The 15833-nt window shown below is 45.4% G+C and overlaps 1 long non-coding RNA gene across 1 annotated transcript in view; it reads left to right on the top strand.

Moving 5' to 3' along the window:
• LOC146784268 (uncharacterized) overlaps nt 1–15833 on the top strand; it is an 81686-nt gene that overhangs the window by 31962 nt on the left and 33891 nt on the right. The gene's annotated exons all lie outside the window — the stretch shown is intronic.

Here is a 15833-nt window from a genome sequence, read left to right as displayed (position 1 = left end):
ATTTAAAGAAGGGTCTAAATAACACTCATAAAAAGGGCTGTTATTCGTGCATTAAATCTTCGTTATGAATTTGATGAACGAAAATAAAATACCTGGTGGATCTGGCAAAAGCAGTAGGAGCAACCAAGCTGAACTTATGTTTATTTTTTAAATTTATTTGGTGTTTTATATAGCGCGAACATGACCCTAAGTAGGTATGGAAGCGATTTACATTTACATGTCTTTAAACTTAGAACAAGACGAATGCCATGCTGATTTAGTAAAAATAATCAGTGTACATCAAGTTACTAGAAACAGTTATGCTACAAGGTCATACGTAATTGTACATTGATTTGTGAAAGAAACAATTGTGCATAAACATTCATATATACAAGACCAAAATGAGGTTAGTGGTTGATGTGTGGTAGCATATGTATGAACAAGAAGGTCCTCTGATAATGTCAAGTCTGCTGAAATGATGAAGTAATGTGCACATAAAAAAGGATTTGGCTTCATTTTTAAGGCAGAGATGGACAAAATGTGCAGAGGGCCCTGCCCTAGAAGACCTTTATCAGGGACCCAGCACGGGTTCTGGGAGGGAGCGGCCGTATCCTTCCAGCAGGCACACCGTCCTGGAACCCAGTGATACCAGGGGAGGAGTGGAAGGGACGTGCGAGTTAAGAAACCTCGAGTTTGGTGGGAGGTATGAACTAAGATGACATACAAAGTCAAGCAGTCTGAGCAGCTGTAGCCCTGTGAACTAGTTTAAAATGGAGTGATGGTTATTTCATCCAACGACAGCAAAGTTTACGAGCCGTGCAACATGGTGAGACGTGGCATTGAGCAGGAAAAAGTTTAGCAGCAGTTACTGTTGTATGAATCCTTGTGAGACTCCATCCAGCTCTGGGTACCACAAAGGAAGCATTGTGCCCAGCTGCAAAGGTCGCATTCTAGCTCTGGAGGCCATGTCTGGAGCACTGTGTCGAGTTTCTGAGGCCAAATAAAGAGTTGTTCTTCTAAAATATCTGCCTTGGGCGGGCATGCGCATTCTTTCCCACAAGCCAGTATACCCGGTTTGGCTGAGAAAGTGCCTATGGGAAAAGCCCTTTTCCTAAGTGGCTGGCTACCAAAATGCGAACCGAGCTCCTTGCTGACTGGGAGCTGGGACCACATCCAGCTTCCCTGGACTAACTTCTGCGACTACTGCAGCCAGTATTTTAAAAACCTACACCCCGCTGACCGGCAGAGACTTCAATAATGTCTCTTGGAAGGTGTCGCTACATGCTGGCCATTCCTGTCCACCTGGGACCAAACTGAGAAGAATTTTTGCAAGAGGTGCATACCTGCTGCCCAAAAGTACCCCCCCCCCCCCACACAACCACCCTGCTTATTCTATCAAGACCTACCTCAAAGAGGTTAAGTTGTGCCACGGGGAAGAAGCAAACAAGCTGATATCAGCAACTGCATGTGTATCTGAGGAGACCAGAATAATAGGCATGATTTATGGGCATACCTGCCCTGATCGTAAAAGCTTAATTTCAGCCCCCCTTTTGCCCACAGAATACCCCTCTACTAGACTTGGCATCGAGCCACAGTCTGCAACCAACACCACCTGTGATCTAAGAGTGTTAGGAGACACCTTTGATAGCCTTTGACGTCTTATCGGTATGTCAGTAGGGCCCTGCAACTGGTAGCCTGTGTACCAGGTCCAGTAACCTCAGACTTAGACCGACTCTTACTAACAGCCAAGCCCTCTCCCATGGCTCTAGAGTAGTGGGTCTTAACATGTGGTCCGGGACCCCATAAGGGTGTACAAAGCCTACTCAGGTGTCTGCGACTGCTTAGAAAATTAAATATTAATGAATTAATAACATATATGTAAATAAGAAGCAAAATGTACAATGGATTTTTTTTAATGCTCTGTAAATGTGAAGGAATTTGAAATTGGAGGCTAAATGACATTAAGCTACTATCATCAGATTGATTTGTGGGAGCAGTGCAGGTGCATCAAACCAGGCGCGCAACACCCATTGGACTCACAGGGCTTCAGCCCCCCCGTCGTGTGTGGCAGCCCGGGATGAGACAGCTTCCCGGCGCACTCACAGCCGCACCCGAGACCTTCACAGGTCTTTAACAGACCATTTGCATGTTAATGAGGCCTCGCTGTTGTTTCACCCCTTCTAAGAGCCCCTGCAGCTCCACTCTGCCTATTGCTTAAAGTTCAGCCCCCCCCCCGAAATTTTTGCTCAGCCCCCCCCGAAATTTGGCTCTAGTTGCGCCTCTGCATCAAACTGAATAATATGTACAGTGAGTGGCCTCAACTGTGTAGTAACCTGTATCCTATTTATCTGGTTACTTTTCCCCTAGCTGCTCAGCCAGTGTGAATGTGATGCACGGAATGTTGGCGTGAGAGTCTTGAATGGAATGTTTGGGTACCTGGATGCTTGAGTGTGACAGTTGGAGTGTGGGTTGAGCAGCAGGCAGGCTGCGCCTGGTGGGGCTGCATCACAGGAACACATCTTCTTGTAACTGTAACTAATACATCTGTTTGAAACAACATCTTGGCTATGGACTTCATCACTACAGATTTTTGGCGATGATTCACAGGAAAAAGAAACACTGTGTGCTACAAAATGACTTATTGAAAGAAGAAATCTTTAAAGAAAACCTATAGAAACTCGGATAAAGCCTCTGGATTGAAGTACAAGGCGTGCCAGCCCCACCAGTGTCCTTCACACCAGACAGCCCCAGCCTGCGCATACTTCATTGACTTAAAGGATTGGTAATTTCTGCTACTGTGACAGCTTGTGTGATCCTGAACACCTGTCAGCAATCTGCCCGGGCTGGACACGCTTCATCGGTCCATTGTACTTGTTCTAATGCAAGCAGATAAGTGGTGACCCTGAGCACTTCCACATCTCATCTAGTGATCTCGTCATCGGTCGGCTCTAGGGAGGGCATGTGTCTGCTTACATCGTTTGGATTCATCTTTCAATTTACTGTCTATGACCACCCACGGTGGGTCATATCAATGGAACCTTCTTGTGCTGTTTTGGAAATCTACTTTCCAACCGCGCAGCACGTGATCAATGACTGCTCAACACGGGATCATTTGTGGAGTCAATGCCTAGATTTTTCACCCCACTCTACAATCGGTCTGTTCGAAATGGATTAATTTCTAGAGTTTGTCTACACATGATTTATTTGTGTGGGTCAATATCTAGACTTTCATTTCTCGTGCCTTCTTCAGTGGAGGTATTACACCTATGGGAAATGTCTTACTCTTGTTTAAATTTTGGCCCTTTGCAAGAGACCGGAGTCGAACTACTGGTGAGGGTAATTTTGTCATTTACATTTTCTGACTTAAAGCCCTCCCACCAATTTTGGCCGTTAGACTGTTGTGTGTGTTTGAATAGACATTCACGAGTCGCTTGTTCTGCGCGCATCGCCAGTTCCGTGTGCACCCTTACCTTTGACTTGATATTCCCATTTCATGTGTGGATCATGCTATGACGTCTTGCCTCTGTCTCCCTGGCGAGCTGTTGCTGTTTGCTGTGCTGCACGGAACCGCCGTGAGCCACCCGGCAAGCGTCAACCTTGCGTGCCACCATTCTCCTTCTCTCCACGGAAGCCTTCCAAACGTATCCTAGCACGCAGCTGCGATCTCCATTCGTCATGGATTCCTGTGGGAAACGGGACACTATACCTTCGGTATGACATTTGTCATTTTTGTTTTATTTTAGCGCCGAGCACTTCTGTGTTTTAATTTTACAAGAATTTTGTGTTTTTATGCCCCCATGGACATCATCTATGGGGAAATTGGAGCATGTCTTCTCTCCTGCTAAATTTTGGTAATACGCTGTTAGATTTGAAATGTTATTTCCGTAATATACAGAGTCGAAATGTTTCCCTTGCTATGCCCAAACTCTATTACGTGTTAAGTTAGCATTCATTGCACCATCTTTATTGACGCCATCTTGTTCTGTAACTAAGATCGAGCTTCTGTCTCATAATGCTCGCCTCAGCAGAAAGGCTGTCCCTGCGCCTCCAGCTTGTACTTCTCAAGGTTGAAGCTTTGCTGCACTAACAAATATATCATCTATTGTTGCATACCTTTCCTGTTAGATAGACTTGTTCCCACATCTTAGAATGGTAGACATTGGCCGAATGGCTCATCTTTATTTGCCTTTCATTGTTCACCATGGCCTGAGCTGGAAAATTCCAGTTTAGGCGGGACTTTGCAGGTGTTGGAAATGTTTATTTTGTGTTACCATGTAGACGGGGGCAGTTCCTCTGCAGCTATCCTATGAGTGTACTTACTCTTGCATATCTCCTGTGTTTTTTCTTCTTCCATGCTCACACTGGATTTTCTTGGTATCTATACTTTGATCCTTTCACGCTTGGGTTTACTTTCTTCTTGCTTTCTCTCTACTGTTGCCCAATTCTATTTCCTGGGTTTCCCTCGTTTGAACCCTTCCTCTTTTGCGGTTTCTATTTTTGTGTTGTGGAAGAAGGGAGGATATGTAGTAACCAGTATCCTATTTATCTTGTTACTTTCTCCCTAGCTGCTCAGCCAGTGTGAATGTGATGCACGGAATGTTGGTGTGATGGTCTTGAATGGAATGTTTGGGTGCCTGGATGCTTGAGTGTGACAGCTGGAGCGTGGGCTGAGCAGCAGGCAGACTGCTCCTGGTGGGGCTGCGTCACAGGAACACAACTTATTGTAACTGTAACTAATAAATCTACTTGAAACTACATCTTGGCTATGGACTTCATCACTACAAACTGAATTCAGAAAAGCCTCAACCTTCCTATTAAAATTACTTTTTTGATTTGTTTCTATTTATTTGAGAATTGAATAAAAGATTTAACCATTTTTGTATTTGTTTGATGAATGCTTGTTTTGTGTTTTTTGTGTATTGTTTGGCATTCAAATAATCGAAAATGCTTCAGCCGGTAATGACTCATTTGGGGTCTCTGGATTCCTATAATGATTCAGTGGGGGTCCCCGGGTACCCGTAAAGATTAAGGGGTTTCACAAAAGTAAAAAAACTAAATGAATAACCACTGCTCCAAAGTACTTAACCAAAGTGGACCCCCCAAAAAGTAGGGGCCTTGTGATGAAAAACTGTATTCCGATTGAAGTATATAAAATATTGACCTTTAAAGTTTCCCTGACGATCCAAACTTTGAGTTGCAAGCGACTCAAGGCACCCTCAGAGTACCCAGAAATCCCAGAGGCAACAAAAGGATTTTGAGATAAGGGCCAATTAACTCACCAGTGCCTCATGATCTTATCACAAGGTCCTAGGCTCCCAGGCATGCCAGGGGCACCTGAAGAACAACACTTGGACTAGTCATTTTTAAGATTCTGCCACATTGGACCTCTCCACTATCCCTGTCTACATCCAGGAGCAAAAAGAGGCTCCTTGGCATTAAAAAACCTAACAGTGGTAAACTAGACATCAAATCTCGTTAAGACTCACTAACTCTACGGATTTTGATTGCATGAACCAAATCAAATCAGTAGCAGTAGAGCCCCTCTGTTACAGCAGACGGCACTCCGTACATCGATTATTGAGCTAATGTCTTCATTATGGGTTTGACATACAGACTGTCTATCAACTATTAAGTAGTAGTAGTAATAGTCATTTCACGTAAGACCTAAAAACCAGATGGATCTACAGTGGTATTGGGGAGAGGATGTAGCCTTACGGCTAGAGCGATCGACCTCTGCTTTGGTGGAGGGTCAAATCTTTACTAACAACTGTATGCATTGTGCTCATCTGTACATATAGAAGCAATACCATTGACTCAACATTGATCTTTATTCTTTGTCACAACCTTGTTACGCTGTACCTGTTACTATCCTTCTGCTGCCTCCTAGACCAAGCCTTGACTGCATGACCACAGCCTCACCAGAGAATCAAGTTAGCTACAGAGTTATATTTACTCGCTGTATACCCAGGGTCAGGCTGTCTGCCAGCCCACTGGATAGCAGGTAGGTGGACGCCCTGACCTCCACGGTCTGAGCAGAAGACTACCTGTCATACTTAGATGTCTCTGTCTGTATGGCAGGGAACTCTATGCCTTTAGTACATCCACTGATGTCTCTCATTCACCGAAGGCACAGATTAATGGTAAGGGGACGTTATGTTAATTTGTTTACCCACCCTGCCTACATTTCATATTTTTTTGGGACTAGGGGCCTGATTGATATTTTGGCGGGTGGGTTACTCCATTGCAACGGTGATGTTTATAAATTCCATTAAATCCTATGGGATTTATATTTCGGTGGATAGGATATCCATCACCATTGTGACGGATTAACCCATCCGTCGAAATATAAATCAGGCCCTGAGCCCTGGAGCAGGAATTTGATTCAGAAAAACAAAGAAACAATGGCCCTAACATGCAGGGAGTGTTCTCCCAGCACAAGATGGGCGTTGTTTGTTTTCCCTGTAACCCCAGGCTGGGAAAATCGGCGACAGTATCATTGCCCTAAAAAAGGTGGTGCTGTTGACATAATGACCTGGCTGCTTTGTTGTGGGTGGATTGCAGGTCAAGGACTTCTGACAGTGGAGCAAGCTGCGGCATTTCTATTGGAAATCCAGTGGCTCCCTCACCTCTAAATGGGTTGGGGGAACCTAAGTTGGTTGTATGGAGGAGCTCGCCAATTTATGTCAAAACTCTGGCACTGCCAAACTCTAAATGAGGTTCTTAGTGTCTAGAATGCTGTAGCAGTTCGTAACACATGCAGTTCTGGCCTTGAAACTTCTGGCTGCTCCCTAGAAACTGTAGATCAAGAGAAAACAATGGACTGGAGGCCTCGCTTGCATTGCATGTCCAGTGCCAAAGATGACTCTGGAAAATTGTGCTGGAGGCCACATGTAGAATATTGAGTTTTTACTCTATAGGTCACAACAGACGCATTGTGATCAGTGCTGGAAGCCACATCTGTAGTACTGTGTACAATTACACAGGCCACATCTGGAGAATTGTGTACAGTTACTGAAACCCCATCAGTTATATTGTGTGCCATCCTGGGAGCCACATCTGGAGTATTGTGTACAGTTACTGAGACCCCATCAGGAATATTGTGTGCCATCCGGGAAGCCACATCTGGAGTATTGTATACAGTGAATGAGCCCTCATCTGGAGTATTGTGTTCAGTTCTGGAAGCCACATCTGGAGTACTGTGGAAAGTTAATGAGCCCCCATCAAGAGTTTTGTGGTCAGTTCTGGGAGCCACATCTGGAGTATTGTGTGCAGTTACACAGGCCACATCTGGAGTACTGTGTACAGTTACTGAGACCCCATCAGGAATATTGTGTGCCAACCTGGAATCCACATCTGGAGTATTGTGTACAGTCAACAAGGCCCCATCTGGTGTTTTGTGGTCAGTTCCGGGAGCCTCACCTGTAGTACTGTGTACAGTTACACAGGCCACATCTGGAGTATTGTGTATCGTTACTGAGACCCCATCAGGAATATTGTGTGCCATCCGGGAAGCCACATCTGGAGTATTGTATACAGTGAATGAGCCCTCATCTGGAGTATTGTGTTCAGTTCTGGAAGCCACATCTGGAGTACTGTGGAAAGTTAATGAGCCCCCATCAGGAGTTTTGTGGTCAGTTCTGGGAGCCACATCTGGAGTATTGTGTAGTTACACAGGCCACATCTGGAGTACTGTGTACAGTTACTGAGACCCCATCAGGAATACTGTGTGCCAACCTGGAATAGACATCTGGAGTATTGTGTACAGTCAACAAGGCCCCATCTGGAGTTTTGTGGTCAGTTCCAGGAGCCTCACCTGTAGTACTGTGTACAGTTACACAGGCCACATCTGGAGTATTGTGTATCATTACTGAGACCCCATCAGGAATATTGTGTGCCATCCTGGAAGCCACATCTGGAGTATTGTGTACAGTTACTGAGACCCCATCAGGAATATTGCGTGGCATCCTGGAAATCACATTGTGTAAAGTTAACAAGAGCCCATCAGGAATATTGTGTTCAGTTCTGGAAGCCACATCTGGAGTATTGTATGCAGTTAACAAGCCCCCATCTGAAGTATTGTGTTCAGTTCTGGAGGCCACATCTGGAGCACTGTGGCAAGTTAATGAGCCCCCATCAGGACTCAGGAGTATTGTGGTCAGTTCTGGAAGCCACATCTGGAGCATTGTGTACAGTCAACGAGCCCCCATCAGGAGTTTTGTGGTCAGTTCCGGGAGCCACATCTGGAGTATTGTGTACAGTTACACAGGCCACATCTGGAGTATTGTGTACAGTTACTGAGACCCCATTAGGATTATTGTGTGCCATCCTGGAAGCCACATCTGGATTATTGTGTACAGTCAACGAGCCCCCATAGGGAGTTTTGTGTACAGTTCTGGAAGTCACATCTGGAGTATTGTGTACAGTTAATGAGCCCCTATCAGGAGTTTTTTGGTCACTTCCGGGAACCACACCTGTAGTACTGTGTACAGTTACACAGGCCACATCTGGAGTATTGTGTACAGTTACTGAGACCCCATCAAGAATATTGTGTGCCATCCTGGAAGCCACATCTGGAGTACTGTGTACAGTTACTGAGACCCCATCAGGAATATTGTGTGCCATCCTGGAAGCCACACTGTGTAAAGTTAACAAGAGCCCATCAGGAATATTGTGTTCAGTTCTGTAAGCCACATCTGGAATATTGTATACAGTTAACGAGCCCCCATCTGGAGTATTGTGTTTATTTCTGGAAGCCACATCTGGAGTGCAGTGGAAAGTTAATGAGCCCCCATCAGGAGTATTGTGGTCAGTTCTGGAAGCCACATCTGGAGTATTGTGTACAGTAAATGAGCCGCCATCAGGGGTTTTGTCGTCAGTTCCGGGAGCCACATCAGGAGTATTGTGGTCAGTTCCGGAAGCCACATCTGAAGCATTGTGTACTGTCAACGAGCCCCCATCGGGCGTTTTGTATACAGTTCCGGAAGCCACATCTGGAGTATTGTGTACAGTCAACGAGCCCCCATCGGGCGTTTTGTATACAGTTCCGGAAGCCACATCTGGAGCATTTTGTACTGTCAACGAGCCCCCATCGGACGTTTTCTATACAGTTCCGGAAGCCACATCTGGAGCATTGTGTACAGTTAATGAGCCCCCATCAGGAGTTTTGTGGTCAGTTCCGGGAGCCACATCTGGAGTATTGTGAACAGCTATGAAGATTACATCTGGGCCACTCTGTACAGTCATTGAGGTCCCAGCGGGAGTTTTGTTTTCATTTCTGGATCCTCGTCTGCAGTAATGTGCACTGGTACTGAGCCCTCGTTGCAAAGAGAGACTGGAAGGGGAGCAGATGGGAGCTGGCTGGAGGGTGCAAGGTTTTCCCTAGAAACCTCCTGAGAGAGATGTAAGGTGTCTGGCAGAGTGAAGGGGGGGGGGAGGGGGTGGTAATGTTGTTTGAATTCGTCTGTGATTCGCACACAATGGAGGACATTTCACCAGGGGAGTGGATTCAGCTCAAAGGGACGCAAGACAGGATTTGTCGGGGAAAGGGGGTGGGGTGAGCGAATATGGGCCTCTTTCACACTTGGACGGCGGTAAACATTAATCCTGATCATTGTCGGTCCCAAGCAATAGACTTAAACGAAATTGTCATTTACATATAATGGGTACAATTGTAGCAAACATGTCTCATTCTTGGACTCGGAAGAACCCAAAAATCGAAAAAAACAAGGATTTTTTTATTGTGCGGAAACGTCTCAGGCCTTTAATGATGCAGTTCTTCTATTGGTCAATTGGGGCTTTGCCACAAACTCCTGGGGTACAGACACCACTAGATGGATGCTATGTAGAATTGCCCAGTGTCTTAATTTAGGAGAACGATAAGCAGGCCAGTCGAATCATGCATCAAAACATTCACACAAGTGTCATGGAAACCCCAGACGGGCCAAGATCTGCAGCGTTCCGCCAGAGCCCCTCCCTGCTGTTCGAGGGGGTGGGCGCCAGCACCTGCCAGTTTTCCTGTCTGATGCTTTTGACCCCTTTTAAGCTAATCAGCAGCGATCAGGTGCGAACAATGGGCGGCTGAAGACAGTGGATGGAGCACACACAGACCAGCCCGATAGGATCTCACGGACTGCTCAAAAGCGATCACAAGACAATGCCCCTTGCGAAGGGACAGTCTGATTCCGATATGTGTTTAAAGAACTCTTCCGCCACGCGGGAGACCGCGAAGCGCCAGCCTGTAGGAGCCGAGCTGTCAGTAGTGTAGCAGGCTCAGTGGCACCGGGACCCGTGAGATTGAGCGGCCCCCTATTATAGTTGTTTTACTTCCAAACCAAGTAATGGGGGAACTGTTTTTTATCGGGTTAGGGTCCCTGACCCCTTTGGCATGCCGCTATAAACCAGCCACTTCTGTACTCTTGCTATTTTGTGTATAATTAATTCAGCACAAGAGTTTGATTATTTGTAAAACATCCTTTTACCCTACAGAGAGTAGGATGTGGCGTAAGGGCCAGAGCTGCCGCATTGGAATATGGAGAATCAGGTTCGAGTCTCAGCGTTGGCTGAACATCCCTTGATTCAGGGCAAAACACTTACGGGCAGACTTACAAGGAACTGACACATCTGCATAGATGCATCAGTTTCCTTGTGCCAGTGCCAAATGTCCTTGTGCCACCATGGATGCACTGTATTTACAATACAGTGCTCCATGGCGCAAGGATTAACAGATGCGTCAGAAATGCACAGACGTGATGCATCACTGGAGTTGCTCATGAAAGCGATGCAACTCCAGCAATGTGCCTCAACAGATAGGTCTGTTTTTTTGCAGACTGCAGTGACAGCAGCCGCATGCCCACACTGCTCACTTCTCACTAGTGGGGAAATTAAGGCATGACATCATGCCAGGTGAGCGTTGTAGGCGAAGGGAAATCCTTTAAAGAGTCATTTTCTCTCTGGATTTCTCTTCTCTTTTTGAAACTTCGGAGCAGCAACACTGTCCTGGTGTCACTAGGGCTCTAAGTAGAAGCTTTTTCAATATTATATACAAGCCATAGTTGCTGCTCATTTATCTAATGCAACTAACAACCACTGAAAAAGCCAATAGTCCTGACTTTACAAGTCGGGCGGCACACTATCAGGCCCGGTTCTAGCGGGTGGGCCAGGCCCACCCAAACATGAGCCTGGCCCACCCAAACAGGAATCTTGGCCCTCGCAGTGAGGGCTTGAAGGCAGGCGCGCAACGCCATTGGGCTCAAGGGCTGTCTGTTTGTGTGTGCGCCCGGGCTGAGACAGTGTCCCGGCGCACACACACACACACACACACAGTTTTAGAGATTATCGCAGCCGCACCGAGTACTTCACAGGTCTTTAAAAGACCATTTACATGTTAACGAGGCTTTGTTTATTTTTTTCACCCCTTCATTTCATCTCCACATGGCGAAAGGCGGCAAATCCTTACTTTGACAACGGTAACCTTTGCCTACTGTCCTGCTGCGTGGATATTTCTTTTTCTATGCAGCGCAGGAGAAAAGAAGTTTGTTTATTCTGATTCACCTTTCCTGACCCCTGCAGCTGCTTATCACATCAGGCTGAGACACAAAGTTTGACTAATGGAGTAGGTAAGAGAATGCGTTACTATTTGTTTTTCTTTTTATAAACAGCACAGGCCCAGCAGGACACATACTTCGTGTGTGCTTCATTTGAACAGTTTTTATCATTATTATGGCTGATGCAGGACAACAATAAGACAATACAAAATGCCCAGATTACGTTGGTGATTAATGATCCTGCTGGAGAGAAACCATTTGTCTGTTAGTAGTTTTTCAATGCAGATGAACTGTATTTTATGTGGATAGCTCAGTGGGTTACTGCCTTTGTCACAGAGATCCTTGTGTTACTTGCAGTTCAGAAGTTACAATCCTAACATAGGACAGTGACCAATGAACTGTCATCAAAGAGCTGCATACAAACATGAATGGTATAGTTAGAACTTCGCTTTTTTTGTTTTGTGATATAGTTAGAACTTCCTCAGTCTTTCACTATTCTAATGTTGCTAAAATGAGTATGTTTGGGCAGATATACATTTTTATCAGTAAAGCTGACCCCCATGGAATACTCTTTAAATCCTGAGGTTGTGTTTCCACAGACCAAACCCTCGTAAAATATACTGCCCACCAGTATGGATGACATGTGATACCTACACCTTGTAATCCTCATTGGCTTATGTGACATTCCCTGTAGACTGATTTACATACTTGTATGACTCATTGTCTCTGTATAATGTGTGCGTGGTGTAAAGTACTGACACACACTGCAATGATATGAGTAGCGCTATACAACAAATGAAATGCATATGAGAGAGGGGCTACGTAAAGATGAGGGGCACTGTTGCAGGGTGGCAGTGAGGGAATCCGAGGAGGAGGTAGTGGGAGGGGCTATGGATCGATGAGGGGTACTGTTGGAGGGTGACAGTGAGGGAATCCGAGAAAGAGGTCATGGGGTGGAGGGGGAGCTAGGGAGAGATGAGGAGAACTGCTGGAGGGTGGCAGTGAGGGAGTCTGAAGAGGAGGTCATGATGGGGAAGGGTTACAGAGAGATGAGGGGCACTGGTGAAGGGTGGCAGTGAGGGAATCCGAGGAGGAGGTCATGAGTGGGAGGGGCTATGGGGAGATGAGGGGCACTTGTGGTGTGTGGCAGTGAGGGAATCCGAGGAGGAGGTCAATAGGGGGGCAATGGAGGGATGAGTGGCACTGTTGGAAGGTGGTATAAAGGTATTTACAGGGAAAGAGGTTATTGATGAGGCGCCAAAAAATACTTTCACATAAGCGCTAAAGCTGGCCCTGTCATGGCCTTTCTGTTTTTTGTTGATTTAATTAGCAGTTGGGTCATAAGGACTACTGTGAAACATACTTTAAAGCGTGTGCTAATTAGATTCACTGCTATATCCAATGTTTTAAGTTTGAAGGTGATTTTACTAAGGTTTTTACCTGGAAAAATGAAATTGGAGCCCGATGGTGCCTGATATGGGGCTAGGGCCCAAGGTCAGCTGTGATATAAGGTGCACTGGAGAGGAGTAGTGGATAATCAAGCCTGTAAGGGAGTGCGTTGCAGAGTCCGGGGTCAGGCGGAGGTAGTATTGAAGAGGGATTCTCCCTGGGGCTCGCACAGAGGGAGCCCGAGAAGTGTCACTTGCCTGATACCTACCACCTCAGAAACCTCCTCTTCCCATCAAAGGAACATTACATGGAAAAAAAACACTTTTTGAGAGTGATAAGATTTAGAAAGAGATTTGGAAAAGAGTGCATTTTACTGGGCCTTGTAAGACTAAGGAGAGATAAAGGTGGGCCCTGAAGCAGGCCTGCCTAGACATATATGCGACAAATCGAGCTCGCAGTGGCCCACCCAAATGCACCCTTGGCCCACCCAAATAAAAATTCCTGGACCCGGGCCTGCACACTATGCTAAGCACATATTTTTTAGCTCAAGTGGTTTTATGCCAAGCCCTTAATTATATTGGCCACGCCCCTTCGCGAGACCCTCTAGTTTTTTCATCCCACTTAAAGCCCTGCTTTCGGGTCAGGATAGCGCTATATAACACTGCAAACAAAACCCCAAAATGTTTGCGTTAGCTAAGCTGATTTCATCTTTGTGACATTGCAGGCAGTTGGTTTGCAGCGCCATCTAGTGTCTCAAGTTAAATTCCTGTGAGCTCGGAGAAGATCCACTCTTAGGTTTCATATTAAAATGGAGATCCCTGCGCTGCACAAAGAGCGGTTTGCCCAGGGATCGTAGTTTAGCAGGGGTGAGATGTTTGCTATACCCGGTCATTAGCAGGTGTGATAATGTACGCACTTCAGTTTTAAAGGAGTGCCAGCAGGTCCAATCAGTCGAAATGTAACGGATGAAATATGCCTGGTAAATAAATACTGGGGTGGGACATATGACATTTACACCAACATTCATATATTTTGCCAAATTTGTGTTGGCTACGCTGGGATTAGGCGTTAGTTATCACACTGTACATTCCAAACACTGGTGTCCATTTTTTTTGGTGCAATCATTTTTCGACACAGGGGCACTAACAATCAAGCGCTTTAGTCTGGCACTTTTGAGTACGGAGGTGCAAATTGCACCTCTGTAGTTAACGATGCCACCTCATTCCACAGGAAATGCCAATTTTGCACCTTCAATGACTTTATCCTCCGTTGATAGTTTTGGCACCAAACTTCGGAGAAACAGCAACAAGCCGCCATTGCTCATATCTCTTCACGTGCCTTATGGACCGCGTAGGTGCAGCAGAGTCAAGACTTTTAGGACAGTGGCCACCGGAGAGAAGCCCATGCATGCGGTAAGAGATGTGTCCTTGTATGTCTGCGAGCATCAGTACTCACTCTTCAAAGTACCGGTTTGCTCCGGAGAAGTGCCGGTATTCTCCCATTAAATGCATTGCAGCAGTGCTGAAAAGTGCAGGCCAGGCACTCTCCCTTTCAAATGAAAGAAGTGCAGGCACTGCCCATTTGATGCACTGGCTGCAATTGGGACCTGTCCTTTTTCTGAAACCTTGCAATGAAACGGGCAGAGCTCTGCACACTGTTCCCTTTCTACTGCACGTGACATGTTCCAGAATCCTGGCCAGGCTTAGACCACTGCAGACCCAGAGAACAGTCCCAGCAGCGACCTAGGGTCAAGACTAGAGCTCTGGCTTTCGTTGTCCTTCAGGCAGGAGTTGATACAGTTTCACACGCGTTAATACAAGCAGATATAATATGGATAGAATGTCTACACAACCCCCACTCCTCCATGGATGTTCAGACATGAACCTCTGCTGCTCAAATTCAAAGGCTCCAATAAATCTTCAAAAATCCTAACTTTCTTCGACAAAATAAGGTCCTCTGAGAATCCAGCAGGAATTCCATGTTGTGCCGGACACTTGTGACCATCTGTGAAAAATGTATGCAAAGACTTCCATTACTAACACACCCCATGATCTTATTCAACAATCGCCTTTCACTGGGGGATTCTTCCCATTACATTGGGTAATTATTTAACGTTTAGCCCCAAAAATGTATGGGATAGCATAATTTCTAGACAATGCACTCTGTCTTTGGATATAACATATCATGTGGGGTAATTAGAAACCCGACCTGGTTGCACTCCTCGTTTTGCAAATACAGGATCGGATTAACCCTAAGATTATTAAACGCGTCAGCGCACATTGATTTACATACAGGTGCATTGTCTAGAAGCTCCTTTTCTCTTGTGTTTATGTGGGTCTGTATTGTGATTTATGTCCCGTATAAAATTGTGATCATTTTATGAATTGTTTATATGAATTGTGGGATACATGTTTGTGATATTTTAGTAATTTTTAATCAGAATGATTTTTATTGTGATATTAATGACGGAATAAAACATGTTTTGTAATTTTTCTAATTGAATGAGTTTGTTAATGATTTTATTATTTATATGAGCTGTTAATGGTAATAGTGTGGGTGGTAATAGTTATAGCCCAACCTAGCAGTGGGCTAGGTGGTATCATATATACTGGTGTCCAATGGATTGTCTGTTCTAACTATATTATTCTCCAACCACAGTTAGCCTATTCTTAATTGTTGATTTGTTTGTCTCTCACGCGTATGTTTGCATGTTGATCTGACCAAGTGCTAATCGTGTTATCTCCATGTAAAGCGCTCTGATACCCTCGAGGGTCACGTTCGCGCTATACAAAACTTGCTAAATAAATAAATAAATCACCTGACCCCACCTAGTGTTAAGGTCATGTTAGCTGTCTCATCATTAAACATGGCAGCTTTGCTTCAAAATCTATAAATCCATTTTGGAGCATTTTCATTAGCGCA

This window comes from Triturus cristatus, chromosome 11, assembly GCF_964204655.1.
Source record: "Triturus cristatus chromosome 11, aTriCri1.1, whole genome shotgun sequence".
NCBI classification, from domain to species: domain Eukaryota; kingdom Metazoa; phylum Chordata; class Amphibia; order Caudata; family Salamandridae; genus Triturus; species Triturus cristatus.
Note: the sequence above shows the minus strand (reverse complement) of the source record. Positions and strands in the feature narration are given on the sequence as shown.